Source organism: Leiobunum rupestre, chromosome 10, assembly GCF_980474605.1.
Source record: "Leiobunum rupestre chromosome 10, qqLeiRupe1.1.hap1, whole genome shotgun sequence".
Classification (NCBI taxonomy): domain Eukaryota; kingdom Metazoa; phylum Arthropoda; class Arachnida; order Opiliones; family Sclerosomatidae; genus Leiobunum; species Leiobunum rupestre.
The window spans coordinates 27,570,907-27,588,307 of record NC_143393.1 but is presented as its reverse complement, the minus strand read 5'-3'; the positions used below and the strand labels follow the sequence as shown (position 1 = coordinate 27,588,307).

The 17,401-nt window shown below is 38.2% G+C and overlaps 1 protein-coding gene across 1 annotated transcript in view; it reads right to left on the bottom strand.

The window, feature by feature from the left end:
• LOC149925308 (ras-like GTP-binding protein rhoA) overlaps nucleotides 1-17,401 on the bottom strand; it is a 77,888-nt gene that overhangs the window by 12,876 nt on the left and 47,611 nt on the right. The gene's annotated exons all lie outside the window — the stretch shown is intronic.

Sequence of the window (17,401 nt, the reverse complement as noted above, 5' to 3'; positions counted from 1 at the left end):
GGTTTTGGTCTTTCGGAGCGGTTTTCGTCGTTTCAAGCGTTTTTTTGTCATTTCAAGCGGGTTTCGTCATTTCGAGGAATTTTTTTCGTTTTGATTTTTGTGGTTTCGAGTGGGTTTGTTCGTATCGAGCGGTTTTTGTCCTTTCGAGCTGGTTAAGTCGTTTCGAGAGGGTTTTGGTAATTTCGGACAGTTTTTGGTCATTTTGAGCGGTAAAATATCTTTTTAAAAGAGCGCAAAACGGAAATTAAAAGAGCGAAAATTTCGGCACTCAATTTCTCGAGTGCGAGCTGAGCGGTTCTTTAACAAAATGCCCATCACCGTCTTTGAGGAAGCCTCCATATTCGCGCCACGACCTCTCAAATCACTAGGGACTCTTCATAAAGTTCTGTTCGTTCTAATTATTTAATGTCTGTAGTAGCGAATTTTAGTGTCGTCTCATTTAAACCAATGGCTACGTCAGCCAATCCGGTGTTTTAGTGTTAAAATTTTCACTTAAAACGTCTTTACCGGAACTTCCAGAGATCTGAAGATAATCAGGTTTATCTAATTGGATATTTAAAATCTACAAGTTAAAGTTAATAAGAACCACCAATGGACTATAATGCAGTTCAATTACGCGAAAAATCTGTTCAATGAATTCGGATTAATTTCGGATTAAAACTATCTGGGTTGCATTTTCACCCATATCTAAGCTTAAATGCTGATAACTAGCTGATATCTGATATTTCGTACTTATTAACTCGGTTCAGATAACGCACATATTAATTTATTTTTAATGCTCATCCTCGACTGGAAAACGATGCAACTCAATATTAAAACTCATCATCAACTTTAAACGAAGATGAGTATTAATATTAAGCCGCGTCGTTTCAAGTCGAGGATGAGTATTAATATTAAGCCGCGTCGTTTCAAGTCGAGGATGAGTATTAATATTAAGCCACGTCGTTTCAAGTCGAGGATGAGTATTAATATTAAGCCACGTCGTTTCAAGTCGAGGATGAGTATTAATATTAAGCCACGTCGTTGCAAGTTGAAGATGAGTATTAATATTAAGCCACGTCGTTGCAAGTTGAAGATGAGTATTAATATTAAGCCACGTCGTTGCAAGTCGAGGATGAGTATTAATATTAAGCCACGTCGTTTCAAGTTGAAACTGAGTATTAATATTAAGCCACGTCGTTGGAAGTTGAAGATGAGTATTAATATTAAGCCACGTCGTTTCAAGTTGAAGATGAGTATTAATATTAAGCCACGTCGTTTCAAGTCTAGGATGAGTATTAATATTAAGTGGCGTCGTTTCAATTCTAGGATGAGTATTAATATTAAGTGGCGTCGTTTCAAGTCTAGGATGAGTATTAATATTAAGTGGCGTCGTTTCAAGTCTAGGATGAGTATTAATATTAAGTGGCGTCGTTTCAAGTCGAGTATGAGTATTAATATTAAGCTGCGTCGTTTCAAGTCGAGGATGAGTATTAATATTAAGCCGCGTCGTTTCAAGTCGAGGATAAGTCGCGTCGTTTCAAGTCGAGGATGAGTATTAATATTAAGTCGCGTCGTTTCAAGTCTAGGATGAGAATTAATATTAAGTCGCGTCGTTTCAAGTTGAAGATGAGTATTAATATTAAGCCACGTCGTTTCAAGTCTAGGATGAGTATTAATATTAAGTGGCGTCGTTTCAAGTCGAGGATGAGTATTAATATTAAGCCGCGTCGTTTCAAGTCGAGGATGAGTATTAATATTAAGTGTCGTCGTTTCAAGTCGAGTATGAGTATTAATATTCAGTTGCCGTCGTCTCAAATAAAGTTTCGAAGCTTCTACAATAATAATAATAATAATAGTCTAACGTTAACATGTGAAACACTGAGTCATACCTAAAACCAGTTATAGTTATTTATGGAAATTTAAGGATAACCCCCCCAGTTGGGTAAATACCCGCGAATCGGTAATGGTAGCCTATCATCAAGGTTCTTTAAACGCCCGCCTTGCTTTGCGAAAATTGCCAGTAAAAACAAAAAAACACGCCTTAAAAGAAGAATAAAAAAAACCGTTGTGGAAGTCGATCTAAAAGCGAGACGCCCTCTTTCGTTAGTTCATGGAAAGAAAAATAAAATATAATAGATGGCGCCAACGCCGATGAATCTAAAGAGTTCTTCACGACCCACGCGGCTTTATTTCCTTCAACCCCCTCCCCCCCCCGCTATTTTACACCTGCTAAATCCCTGGTAATATATTTCCCCTTTTCCCGCCGTGGACCCTTTTTGGCGGGAATTGAATGTACGGTGGCTCCATCTATAGCCCCGAGCTTTTTGAAACCCTTCCGTCAATTTGGGGCATTTTTTCCCCGTCTACGATCGCTCTTTAAGAGAAAAATATTCTCTTTTTTTGTTCCGGGTCTACGAAGCCTTATTCCGGCTCATTAGGCCTTTGCCTTTTTACGTCTCCTATTTCTTTTTTAAGGTACGAACTTTTAGGGCGACCTCTACGTGTAATTTGTTACGGAATAGAGACTGAAAAAAAAGGAAATTTTAACGAGTTCGTGGTGTCTGAACTATGGTACAATGGTACATTGGGTTTCCGTAGATTGGTCTCATCGTAAACCTAAATACGTTCTTGGTAGGATCAATACTGGAAATTAAATATTTTTAACAGTGGCACCCTCCTAAAACGAACGGAATTACATTAATTCATTTCTGGGTGCGCTAGTAATTTTCAGACATATTTTCCGATTATTTGATTTGGGTTGGGCCGTTTTGGTTTGGGTTAGGAAGGTTTGGTTTGGGTTAGGATTGATTGGTTTGGGTTGGTTTGATTTGGCTTAGTTTAGGTTACACATTTCTTAGTCTATGGTTTAGGAGAGGTTAGTTTGCTTTAGGTGGGGTTGGGTGGATTTAAGTTGGTTTAGTTTAGGATAGGTTGGTTTAGGTCGGTTTAGGTGGGGTTGGGTTGATTTCAGTTGTTTTGGTTTAGGTTAGGTTGGTTTAGGGGGGGGGGTGGGTTGATTCAGGTTAGATTAGGTTGGGTCGGGTTGATTTCAGTTGGTTTCGTTTAGGTTAGGTAGGGTTAGGTTAATTTAAGTTGGTTTGGCTTAGGTTAGGTGGGGTTAGGTTGACTTGGTTTGGTTAGGTTGATATGACTTAGGTTGGGTTAGCTAAGGTTAGGTTGGGCTAGGTTGATATGACTTAGGTTGGGTTAGCTAAGGTTAGGTTGGGCTAGGTTGATATGACTTAGGTTGGGTTAGCTAAGGTTAGGTTGGGCTAGGTTGATATGACCAACCTAACCTTAGCTAACCCAACCTAAGTTGATATGACTTAGGTTGGGTTAGGTAAGGTTGGGCTAGGTTGATATAACTTAGGTTGTTCTAGGTTGATATGACTTAGGATCGGTTAAGTAGGGTTAGGTCGACATGACTCAGCTTGGGCTAGGTAAGGTTAATTTAGGTTGGGTTTTATTTGAAACCCGCACATTTTAGCTAGGTTTCCCGAAAAAAATCGCTTGAATATTAATCGGCCATATGACAAAAAAAATATTTCTGTCTGTATATAACAATAAAATGAAACGTATTTCAGGTAGGAGGAGGAGGCTTATTTCAAGCGCAACGCTCGAATGCACTTTGGAAACGGGCGATTTATATTATTAATAACTTATCGATTGGCAGGATCATCGTGAACTTGATATACTGAACGCCAAGTCGGGGGGGGGGGAGGGGGGTCTGAATTAAATGGCACTTATTAATCACGAACTCGCTCGCGCTGTTGGAAATTTTAATAGCCTTCGTATATCATTTGAATAATAACATTAGAATGCGCGCGTTGCGGAGGGGAAGAAATTGTAATTTAAATTTAAACCGATTTCCTCGGCGTTGGTTGGGCCCCCTCAGTAAGTGACAGTTCTTGTAATTCCATAAACCATTTTCCACCGTAGATTATAGCGATTAGGTTTGTGTAGGAATACAGGGTGTAAACTGTTTCTATGCCAGGGTATAATATTTCAGGAAATGGGGTGAAAATTGAAATATTTCAAATTCTACCAATCGAAGTCGCGATACTACAAAAATCGATTAAAGGGCCAAACCGGAATTTAAAAAACTCAGTCCGAATTTAGTACGTGGTACGATATACTAATTTAAACTAGTGCCGGTGTGGCCCTTTAATGAAAATCAAAATATTAAAAACAATCACGAATCAAAGTCGAAATACAGCAAAAATCGATTAATGAAAATCGAAATATTAACAACAATCTACGATATATTTTTCGTCCGAGTAAAGCTCGTACATGTACATGTACGAGCTTTACTCGGACGAAAAATATCGGTTTACTAATACAGGGTTGCCACAAAATTTTCAGATTCAAATTCCCTGACTATTTCCTGACCATTTTAAGAGATTTTCCCTGACTTTTTAAGGTCAAAAGTTTTATTTTAGATTTTACAAAATTAAATAAATTTAAAAGGCCTTATATTTCAGTAAAAAGGTTAATGCTATGTTGAAAAAATTAGCCAAACTTTCAATAAAATAAATGATAGATCTAGAGTGAAATTATCTTCAAAAACTGTCAAGAGAAAATCGAATTCCCTGACTTTTCCCGGACCTTTTACAAATTCTTAAAATTATTTGACCTTTCCCTGACTTTTTAGGCCCATTTTTAAATTCCCTGACTTTTCCCTGATGCGTGGCAACCCTGTAATAGGTAATCTCGGCTAAAATTGATTTCAAGGCAGACATTTGAACGGTTGGTGCAAGTGATATAGTTGCGAGTAAACCCGACGCTAAACCGCGCCACGACAAGGTTTGGGGCTCAGAATGAATATTTACTAGTTTATTAAACGGCTCATTCGAATAAACGATATTTGGCTTTAATTAAAGTTTTAGCGACACCCGCGCGGGTTCGCTAATCTCATTACGGCAACAGCCCCCCTTAATCGATTCCTTCCCTATAAACGCTATCAAATTCGACCGGCGGTTCGGCGTATAACGACCTCCTAAAGCAAGCCCGACTGGAGGCTGCGGCTATCGGCGACAAATTCGAGTTGGCGACTCCGAAACTCGCTTCGGTGGTTGGCGCGCTACGGGCAATTTCCAAACAATTTACTATTCAGTCAGCGAAATTTAGCGTGGGTTAATGAGCTAGGCGTCTGGACGCTGAAACACTTAACACGCGAGTTACGCGGTTTTCGTTTTCAAACCTTTCTTTCAAATATTTATCTTTCAACAAATTCTCGTTTCATTTGACGTAAATTTTCTAGTTCCCGCTCATTCCCGATTAAAAGTACCGCGGCCAAAGGGAAAAATCCAGTCCCGAACCACTCAAAATCACCTTTCCAATCCATTCCTCGACCATGGCACCATCTATCGTTACTTGTTGAAAACTAAAGCGTTCATGAAAATTACAGGTTGACCACCGGAAACCCTCCAATTTTTAATAAACAAAATGGGAAATTCTTTATTTAGATAAATAAAGAAAATTATAGGAACGTTCAGGTGAATTGATAGGAAATTATAGGAACGTTCAGGTGAATTGATAGGAAATTATAGGAACGTTCAAGTGAATTGATAGGAGATTATAGGAACGTTCAGGTGAATTGATAGGAGATTATAGGAACGTTCAGGTGAATTGATAGGAAATTATAGGAACGTTCAGGTGAATTGATAGGAAATTATAGGAACGTTCAAGTGAATTGATAGGAAATTATAGGAACGTTCAGGTGAATTGATAAGAAATTATAGGAACGTTCAAGTGAATTGATAGGAAATTTTAGGAACGTTCAGGTGAATTGATAGGAAATTTTAGGAACGTTCAGGTGAATTAATAGGAAATTTTAGGAACGTTCAGGTGAATTGATAGGAAATTTTAGGAACGTTCAGGTGAATTGATAGGAAATTATAGGAACGTTCAGGTGAATTGATAGGAAATTATAGGAACGTTCAGGTGAATTGATAGGAAATTATAGGAACGTTCAGGTGAATTGATAGGAAATTATAGGAACGTTCAGGTGAATTGATAGGAAATTATAGGAACGTTCAGGTGAATTTATAGGCTATTATAGGAACGTTCAGGTGGATTTATAGGCTATTATAGGAACGTTCAGGTGGATTTATAGGCTATTATAGGAACGTTCAGGTGGATTTATAGGCTATTATAGGAACGTTCAGGTGAATTAATTCGAATAATTTTAATAAAGATAAAACCAATGCATTTAAATGAACTTTGATGTAATAGAAACATCACAAACTTTGTGACTTGAAAATGCATTTAAGTAATATAACATTTTCATTTCAAAACAAATTATAAGAAGTTATAGGAAGACAATCTAAATATAGGAAAAATTATAAAATATGGGAGTGTGGTCACCCTAAAATTAAGTGAAAATTAAAGGAACATGAGTTTTTTTTTTAATTTTTTTGACGGTTGTGGAGTTTTGTCTTAAAAAAACAATATTTCGTTAATTGTTTAATTTTTTACTTTAAATTGCGTCAAAAATTATGTTCAGTAAGTCGAACCAGGAATGACCAAAAGAGAATGTGGGCAGTATCGAAGTATTCGAAGTATCTGAGACCAGAAGTTAAGAATATCCAACTTTCTTATTCTATTTTACCATCTAAAAAACCTATTCTCCGTATAACGAATGTAAATTTTAAAAATCATCCCGTAAAATAGTAAAGATTAAATAGCGCCTTTGTATATCAAGGTAATTAAGTTTTTTATTTTTGGTTTTCCCAGCCTTTTCCGTTGACCTTACAAGATGTATCTAAGAAAGGCGGCATCAAATACCTGTAAGAGTACATATTGGAGAAGGATTATTGTTTTTACATTATTCCCCTTCGCGCGACTGGCCTCGTCTTAGATGAGCGTGTACTCGGAGGAAGCCGCCGCGAAGGGGTGGCGGGCAGAGAAAAGAGGGGGAAACGGAAAGTTAATTGGGTAATAAATTTGGCTCCACCCCTCCCACGTAGTTTTACCACCGCTTATTGGCTTTTAGGGTACACCGACACGCCGTTCTGTCGTCTGTTGACTCGGTTCGGCATCTCGACGGAGGCTCAATCCCAGCTTCCATTTCGCCGTCAAGCGAGCGGGTCGTTTGAAGCCTTAGCCGTTTCAATTGATTCGTCGTCCGGCGCGTGTCCCGCGGGAAACGTCGAAGCCCCGTCGGCTATTTGGGCGCCGTACAAAGCGCGGCCGGCCTCCACGATCCGAAGTTGCGGCCGTCAACTATCTAAGCGTATTTTTCTTCGGGATTTGTTTTCTAGACTGGATTTTTCTCGGTTTTGCTTCCTCTCTCGATTGCGTCGGAGATTAATTGGACGGGGGGGTTTCTCGCGCCTTACCCGATAGCGCGTCTTCAACGGGTTCAGAGGGTACGCGTTGCGCCTCTTTCTACGGTGGCCGAAATCGCCATATCGTAGACGATATCTCGACGGAGAGATACAAGCCTGTAAAAAATCTAGCCGGCTACTAAGTACGTTTGTCAGGATAATATAACACGTAACCACGAGGGAAATTCGGGCCGCCTTTAAATGGAACCTGAGCTGAAATTCCTAATTAAGGAGGCTCTTCCGGGACCCCAGCCGCTTTTTCTCTTCTTACGAATGAATATGTATTACTCTCTGAAATCGTCAATATTTTATTATTTCTTCTGTCGTAGTCGATATTTCCGATAATGTTCTTGACGTGCGTGGCGTATATTTTACTGGAGAATCCATTTGGAGAATTAAATATGGATGGGGGAATACATTAAGAAGCTTCATTTTATTGTTCAAAATATGCTAATAGTTCTATTGAGTTCGTAAGTTATGTAGGATCATTTATTTTAGAAAAATGTCTTTAAATTCAAACCATGCTCGGTCTAGATTAACAAAATATCGAGAAATTAGGTGGTTTTCCCCTACACTTTTTCTACAAGTTCTGCCAAACGTAGCATCGATTACCCAATTTTCTTAGGTCAAAAATCTTCTCACATACAAAAAGTAATTTTAAATGATATGATTTCATTTGTCAAAAATCTTCTCACATACTAAAGTAATTTTAAAGCTAAAGACAAATGATATGATTTCAAGAATGTATTAAATTATACTTATGGCAGGGTGACCAGGGAAACGCTTTGAAATTTTGATAGTAAATATATGAATTTTAGAGGCGATTTATAGGAAAATATAGGAAATAAAAATAGGCGAATTATAGGAAAATATTGGTCCCTAAATAATGAAAAATAGGAAAAATAAAAGTAATTATTGCATATCGGGATACTTCGACTCGAATCACCTAGAATATTGAAAATTGTTTGTACACTGCTTTCTTGCACCATTGGAACATTGAGCGGATTTACAAAGCCCTACATTTCAAGATTTGGTTCTATAGATGTTCTATGACACGTACAAAAAAGTTCTTTCATTTTCAAAAGACCGTGAAATTATAGGAATACATCGGAAAATAGCTGAAAATAAGAAATATGTGAAGCCTGGTCACCCTGGACCTAGTAATCGATTAGAGAAATTTCATAGACCCTGAAAACGAAAAAATTGGTAACCTATTTTTAGAGCTCGGCGTTTGGATAAGAAATAATCACTTTATTTGTTTTTATCCACAAACGAAAATTATCCGGGAAAAAAACGATTATTTCACATGTTATATTGCTATATAGCCGTGGATAATATCCATGGATAAACCGTTAATCGTAATTTTTATGGTTAATCAAAACTTTAGCGGTTAATTTTCTACCTATTTTAAGGTATTGGTTGGGTTTCATATATATTGGACATGCTTGCAGCTCATTTGCTAATGTACCGTTTCTGATTTCGTTTGTTGACATTCAAGGTTCGTCTCCAATTTACAGAAGATTTGTCATACTGGGTCGTTATATCAGCGGCCTGGTCATCCAAGCTATATAGAATCATTCACTGCCGGCTCATTTGAAATAAGTAGTAAGTCTTAAGATTTCAATTACTTTTAGCCGGTGCATTTGGTCACGTGGAAGGGTAGCGGGAGGAGCTGGGTTCGATCGCAACTTGTGGCACTGGCTGAAAATTCCGCTTCGAGTTTGCAAGATGGGGTTTTCACCCAAGTTCTTCGGTTTCCCTTTTACATAAAAACTTGTCGAGGTGAACGGTAATAGTGAGTGTAGGGAACTGTTGGCTCGCGTGGCATGAAGGGCTTCTCCCTACCCTCCTACACGTTGTAGTAAAAATCGCTAGATGACTTGGGCCTAAGGTGGTTCAGTTCCTTGGGTATTAGCCGATTATTCTTATTAATATACTATCGTTCAAGTATGGCAATTAATTAATATTATTTAGTTAGGTATTTCTAGTTCATATTCGTTTTAGTCAAAATATTTAACATAACTCTAGTATATGAATTATTTAAAATATAAAAGATAAATTATTTATCACACGTATGTCAAAGTGGCGCTAACAGCTATTTAAATAATAGAAATAGTGCCACAAGTTATTTAATAGAAATAGTGCCACAAGTTATTTAATAGAAATAGTGCCACAAGTTATTTAATAGAAATAGTGCCACAAGTTATTTAATAGAAATAGCGCCACAAGTTATTTAATAGAAATAGCGCCACAAGTTATTTAATAGAAATAGCGCCACAAGTTATTTAATAGAAATAGCGCCACAAGTTATTTAATAGAAATAGCGCCACAAGTTATTTAATATAAATAGTGCCACAAGTTATTTAATAGAAATAGTGCCACAAGTTATTTAATAGAAATAGCGCCACAAGTTATTTAATAGAAATAGCGCCACAAGTTACTTAATAGAAATAGTGCCACAAGTTACTTAATAGAAATAGTGCCACAAGTTATTTAATAGAAATAGTGCCACAAGTTACTTAATAAAAAAAGTATTACAATTTAAAATTATCACCGAACTGATTTTCAGAGCTATTCCGTAATGAAATTTTAAGTTCAACACCATACAGTAAGGACCATAAAAAAAAGTAATTTTAAATTCGGGAATGGGCGGGAATGGGAACGTTTATGTCAAATGGAATGTAAATTGATTGCTAGACCAAATAAATGGACGGGAACGGATATAGTTTCAACGGGAATCGTTGGGAATGGGAAAGCTTATGTCTAATGGAATGGAATTTGATTGCTAGACAAAAGGAAATTGGAAAAAAGGAAACGTTTAAGTAAAATGATATGGGAATGGATATAGTTTAAACGGAAATGGGTGGGAATGGATATAGTTTAAACGGAAATGGGTGGGAATGGATATAGTTTAAACGGAAATGGGTGGGAATGGATATAGTTTAAACGGAAATGGGTGGGAATGGATATAGTTTAAACGGGAATGGGTATAGTTTAAACGGGAATGGGTATAGTTTAAACGGGGATGGGCGGGAATGGGTATAGTTTGGGCGGGAATGGGTATAGTTTAAACGGGAATGGGCAGGAATGGGTATAGTTTAAACGGGAATGGGCAGGAATGGGTATAGTTTAAACGGGAATGGGCGGGAATGGGTATAGTTTACAAGGGAATAGGCGGAAATGAGTATAGTTTACACGGGAATGGACGGAAATGGGTATAGTTTACACGGGAATGGGTATAGTTTACACGGGAATGGGTATAGTTTACACGGGAATGGGTATAGTTTACACGGGAATGGGTATAGTTTACACGGGAATGGGTATAGTTTACACGGGAATGGGTATAGTTTACACGGGAATGGGTATAGTTTACACGGGAATGGGTATAGTTTACACGGGAATGGGTATAGTTTACACGGGAATGGGTATAGTTTACACGGGAATGGGTATAGTTTACACGGGAATGGGCGGGAATCCGGGGAATGGGTATAGTTTACACGGGAATGGGTATAGTTTCAACGGGAATCGTTGGGAATGGGAAAGCTTATCTGGCTCTCCAACATACGGATATTCTTTTGAAGTAGCCAGCCATCCAAAATTTAGCGACAACATCCTAGTTTTAATTCCCGGCGGTAGAGGGCGGGATTGTTCGCTCTAAAGCGACGGTAAGGGAACCTTATATCAACAAGAGAGATAAAGGGTGGTATAAAGTAAACAGCGAATCTCATCTATCCGCGGCCAGCGCCTCGATCCCCTCCAGCCTTACACCTCTTTCTTTAGAATCCACGAAACTAGCCATTGGTCTCCGCGGGGAAGAGACCACTGACCAGCAAACTTTACCAGCCAGCCGCTTTCGACTGAAACCGCGGATTGGCGGTAGAATTATCTACCGCGGAATCCGTAGCTTAGCAAACTCTCCTTCGAAACTCTCTCGAGATTCTGGCTGTATCCCGATTCCAGTTGAAGCCTTGTTCGATGGCGGAGCGATAATAGAGAAAAAACGCTTTTGAATAGTTAAACGGACGAGCTGGCTTAATTGTTTCGCTTCAGCGCGACAGAAAAAAACGGTTTCTGGAACATTTTGCTCCTTTTTAGCTGCTGGTTTTAGTAGATAAAAAATTACTCGACTTCATCGAAGGTTTCGGAGCCTGGAACCTCCCGAAAAAATTAGCTTTTCTATGGGTGCTCGAACACGGCTCTTGCCGGTCGTACAGATTTCTCCAATTAGGTTTTTGCGATACTGGACTATTAGCTCTAATAGTCTTGAATTTTCACCGTAATTGATTAAAAATTGCGCTAAAATCGACACATTTTTGTCGTTCGTAAAGAGTGTTTAATTAATATTTTTTAGAGTTGTAAGACGGAAAATTACTGAGGCCTATTTTCCAGAACGTTTTCCGTATTTTTCCGTCAAAAAGAAGAAAAAAAAAGGTTTTAATTCCATGATTAGCGTAATATTGTTCGCAAATTTAAATTTCGCGGCATTTTCGCCTCATTTTGTCGAATCCAATATAGTAAAACTAAACCACTAGATTAGTCTAGAATCAAAACCCTTGAAAAGTAATATATGTTTATTTTTAATTATTCGTAAAATTGTATGTATTTTTTTCCGGAAAATTAAGTTATTCAGATTTCTGAAGATAATCAGTCGGATCAAATTGATCACTTACATTCCCCCCACTCAACAGTTTGATCTCAACTTGTATCTGATTCATTCTCCCAAGTAACCGATCTAGACTGATCCGCTTATAGATCATCTGATCAGATTCAGTTAGCTGAGCAGTTCTATTATGTTTAATAGATACAAATCAAAATGAACAGAAATAAAAATTTCGAAAGAAATCTAATTGGTGGATATTTAAAATAAATATTTGATATCCGCTCACCTTTTGTCGTTCGGTTCATAATTAATTCAGATTAATTTCGGATTTCAACTAATTGGTGTGCATTTTGACCAGTATCAACTAATCTGATAAAATCAGAGCCTACTGAAATTGTGGTAGAGGGCCTCCAAAAGTCGGCTAAAGGGGCCTCACAAATTTAATATATGGGCCTCCAAAATATTTCTGTAATTTGTTTGCGAAATTTTTTATTATTTAATAATTTTTCAATATTCAATGTGAGTGATTCGCTTAACAACACTGCGGTTTTTATTCCTTTCAAAGGTACGAGTATATTTACTTACATTATTATTATGATTATTATTTATTTTTAAGTTTTCATTTTTCGCGAGCGCTACTATATCCAAATTGTATTTTAATTTTATCTTTACAAATAAATGGTTCTAAAATCTTAACTTATAGTGCACCTACGGACATTCATTTTAGTTAAGTTGTAAGTTCTGATGTAAGGGATGTATATGCGAAGGACCGAAGGGCGAATGTAAATTGATAGACTGGAATTCAGACTGGAATTCAGTCGTAGAAACAAGTAAATAACCACTCATTTTAAGTGTAATCGGTACACAAAAAAGGATCAACACACACTCTGTTTTTACTAATGTTTAAATTCATATTTAGTTCTATTTTTTTCGTCGCGTACCCGTTGTACCCAAAAATTGCACCACTTAATTAAAAAAAAATTATAATCCACGTGGACGGATATGCAAAACTTGTGGTGGTGGGGGGGGGGGAGGCTCCAAATGGTTGGCCTAACCTCCCAAAAAATTCTGGCGCCGCTACTGCTTACGTCAGCGAAACACCCCCTTTTCCCCAAGTAAGTGCCATCTAGGAGCAACAAACACAAGGAGAACGCAGCTAGCCTGTAGACACACGAACTCAGTGTTGTGTACGAATTTCATTTAACGAGCCTTTACGCTGCACGTTTTACGGGCGGGGGAGGGGGAGACAATTTCCGAATTTTCCCATTCTGACGGCACCAGGCGCTAAAGCGTCTAACCAATGAAAATTGTACACAAGAAAATGCACGACTTTTGACGGGTTGCGTTCTCCTTGTAAGGGGTGCTGTGTTTGTTGCTCCTAGGTGCCATCTATCATTCCAAATTTTAATTTCCGATTTCTTTACAACCACTTTGAAAACATTCAGAGCTAATGGAACGCCGGTACAGATTAATATTTGTTATTTTCCATTAGTGGCTGAACGTAGAAACATGACTGATTCGACCATTTACCTGTAGCAGCGTTTCATTAGGTGTAATTACTTTTACGTATATCAATTTTGCGTTGGAAACTTTTATGACATTTTAGAGCAAGCGATTAGGGCTCCGGGGAATCGTTAACTAAATAAGAGTTAATTCGAGCGAACGCCACTAGGCGGACTCTTTTCACTCTGATCAATGGCCGGCCCGAATTATTGGTCAGTGACGTCATCCCGCGAAGGGGGCGTGAAACGGGGGAATACCATTCCTTCATTAATTCCCAGCCCCCCCCCCCCCCCTCCAATTGCGCTATCGAGCCTGTCATCGAAGCTAGCGGGTGTTTTAATAAAACGCCGAGTGGGGGCGCCGCCAGTGCCAGGACGATTGACCTCTTCCGGTTTTCTACCGCAGCGCCAGCGCCACCCGACGGCGACTGCTATCAATTCTCGACGCTCTAGGCGGCGGTTACTGCCTCGATAATCTGACGCTTGACTAGTAAAGTCGATGACGGACTACGTTCCGAAGGCGACAGGATAACTTACGGCCGAGGCTTAAATAAAACCGAAATGAAAAGCACTTTCATTTTTTCTAACAAATAGATGAATCGTCATATTCACTGTTATCCAGACTTAATTTGTTTCAAAACCTATATATTTTGGTTCGCGTATAAAAGTCCAACGCGTTTTGCCGAGGCTTAAGTATCCAATTATCAACTGTCAAAATTATTTTATTTAAAAAGGCCACGCAATCGTTCGTGTTTCGCTAGTTGCCAGAAATAGGGCCACAAAAATGCTACATTATGATGGGTTGGATCACATGGTACAAAGGGGAGGAGCAACCCGAAATTGGCTTGAATTTTTCAAACATTTACATGGCCCTTTAACTTGGAAACGTAGGATAAAAGCTGTTTTTCTCGACGTCGAATGAGTTAGGCACGCCTTAGCGGAAAATAAGCGTACAATTTTGTACACTAAGCGCGCCCCACATTGAAAAACTAAGCGCGCCCTAGTGAAAACCAGCCTTCAAATCTAAACGGAGATTTTTCGAGTCGACACAGTGAAATCCGGCCTTAAGAATTTGTTTCCAAAGCCAATAGAGTTTCAGTCGAGGCAAGATTAGGGATGGCTCATCGGTCTCTTTCCCTCGTCTGTCCTTATGGATGATGTCGAAGAGGAAGGTGTCTTAAGAGCGGATGACGGCGCCAAATGATAGCCCGCGGAAGCGGATCATTTTTCACCAAACTTCGTCGATCAGGCTTCCCGACTTTCGGGACAAAGTGGAACTGAGATATAAACACCGAGATACGAAGCGGGAATTGATCGGACACCCGTATTAAGAGGGGTTTAATGGATGGATGCAATCGGCGGAGAAACCGAGCTGCGGCTTATAAGGAAACCCGCGTGACGCTAAAATAACTAATCTCCCAGTTAACTTTGGCCAGTTTTGTTAACATTATACGCCATAAAACTTGTTGAGGTTAACGGCAATAGTTAGTGTAGGGATCTGTTGGCTCGCGTGGCTTGCAGGGCTGGCCACCACCCTCCTACGCAATGGGGCCCGGCCACCTGAATTAAAAAGGCTTTAAAAGTCGCTCGATGACTTAGGCCTAAGGTGGTGCCTTGGGTATTAGCCTAGCTGATTAAAGGGAATATAACCTGCAAAGCCATCTTTATGGAAGACCCCTTCAATATTTCAAATTTCCCTGCACAGTGGCGCCAAACATTTCTAATGCCAAAGGCAAGAGCGGCCAAAGCTGCAAGCGTTGGTGTTCCACACCAAATACCTGAGGTTATATTCCCTTTAAATGTGTGTTTTTTTTTTAATAATCTGTCTGAACATTGTACACTTTTTTGATTTGGTTACCACCTAAAATCACTAATGTGACCAACAATGGAGTATAAATGCCGGCAAAAGCGGCGTCCACTTAGGTAAGGGTGGTCAGGCGGTAAGGGTGATCACCCCCAAATTATTTCCCCAAATATTATAATAATACAATATTTGATGATTGGATATTGAAATATACTTAATTATACAATTTTTTTACATTTTCAATATTAATTTAAATTAAATTTAGTTTTTAAAAGTTTTAGTTGAAAAAACATAATCCACTTCTACTTGTGTTTAGAGATTTTATTCACAAAAGAAAAGTTCTGTAACTTTATCCTAACTGGCAAACGAGCGAAATGCAAGTTGGGAGGGGAGAAGGGAAAGTATGCCTTGGGGAGGGAAGGAAGTTAAAACCAACAAATAACGCCTCGTAGTGAGGAACGGAGGAACTAAGTAGCACTGGTCAAAGTTAGTGCACTTTTTGATTTTTCGTCGTTCTGTGGAGATGCTATCGCCATCTACCTACGATATAATACCATAGACCAAAAAACGATCCAGAAAGGCGACAATAAATAGTCTTTTATATGGTTGATCTCGAGTCGAGCATTCATTAAACCTTTAGCATACGAAAGTACAGGGATTGTCACACTTTTGGTGATTATGTCACTTTTGCTAGTAATAATATTAAAATAGTATCGCCATCTGTCGGTAAATATTACAATCACGATATTTATTCTGGAGAACACTACGATTAAAATTAAACATTAAATTCAATCGTTATATAAAGTTGCGCGCGAATTAAATTAGGATTTAAAACAGCAATTCTAATTAGGGAGATTAAACCCGCCCCAGAAAACGTGTACGGGAAACTTCTAGAAGTGCAGACGTAGCTTTATCAAACACCGAATTAATCTCTCTACTATCGAAAGATGAAAAAAGTAGTTCTTACAACCCATAAGAGAAAATGAGCGAATAAGTATGTTCTCGGTAATCCTAAATATGTTCTCGTATTTCGTCCTTTCTCTCGTAACATTCTAAAACTCTAATTTTAATGAGATTATCCGCATTCCGAGAAGTCACATTCACATTTTTATGTTTGCATAGTTTGGGACATTCCAATGTAAATTAAAAGCGCAGGAAAATACGCTCTCTAGATATTTTCCAAAAGATTAAGCCGTTGTACAAAAACTACTGTCGATAGAATAATTAGGTTATCTCTTCTGAGCTCATACTGAAACAAACTACTCAGCGGTGTATGTAATTTTTAATTTTATCCACTACATTTAAATTGGTTTGATCTCAAATATCTGAGGTCGTGCCGTGGGAGTAACACGTTTGTACACCTGATTTCTTATCTTAGAAAAACGTTCTATTTAACAATTTGTCTGTCAATGATTTTTCACAATATTTCAGTGGGTTGCAGTGATTTTCTCATGTGATTTTTCGCTTTCTGCACCTGCTTACATAAGTGGTTCAAATCAGTTTTCTTAGGATAATGAGTTGAATTTCTAGGAGAGGAAATGTTAAATATAAACCTGATCTTTATCATTGATTATCTTTAAATATCCTAATGAATTATAACTGATTAGTTCAGATCAGGTACTTGTGACAAGGAATCAGATATAATTTGATCACTGTGATCAAATTGCATTAATATAAAATATTACCTGATCTGGCAAACTGATTACCTTCAGATACCTGAAAGTTACGACCTGAATAACCTGATCAGTTGCAGTTAAAATTTAAGCACTAATCTCAAACTCCAGATTGAATTTTAAAATTAAATGCTTTTAATCAAAATATAATTCATAGTTCCATGTTGTAATATGTTTAATGTAAAACTACCTGCAAACCCCTGTTATGATTTTATAAATATCAGTGTGGTTATTGAAACTCGCTTATTTCTGTTAGAAATATTGTAAGTAACGAAAATTGTTCCTTAAATATAGCTATTTTTCCCTTTTGCGATCCAAAATCATAAGTGGATAATAAACTTAAGTATGGCACAGAACGAATTCAGTTAATGATAGTCTGTCTGAATGAATCTCGTACATTCAAAGCTACGCCAATGGAGGGGTTGCACACGGAACCCCCCTTATCTACGCGACTGACGCTGCCATTCCTTATCGGAATAGGGATTTGGCATTATGACGTCACAAAACGTCAC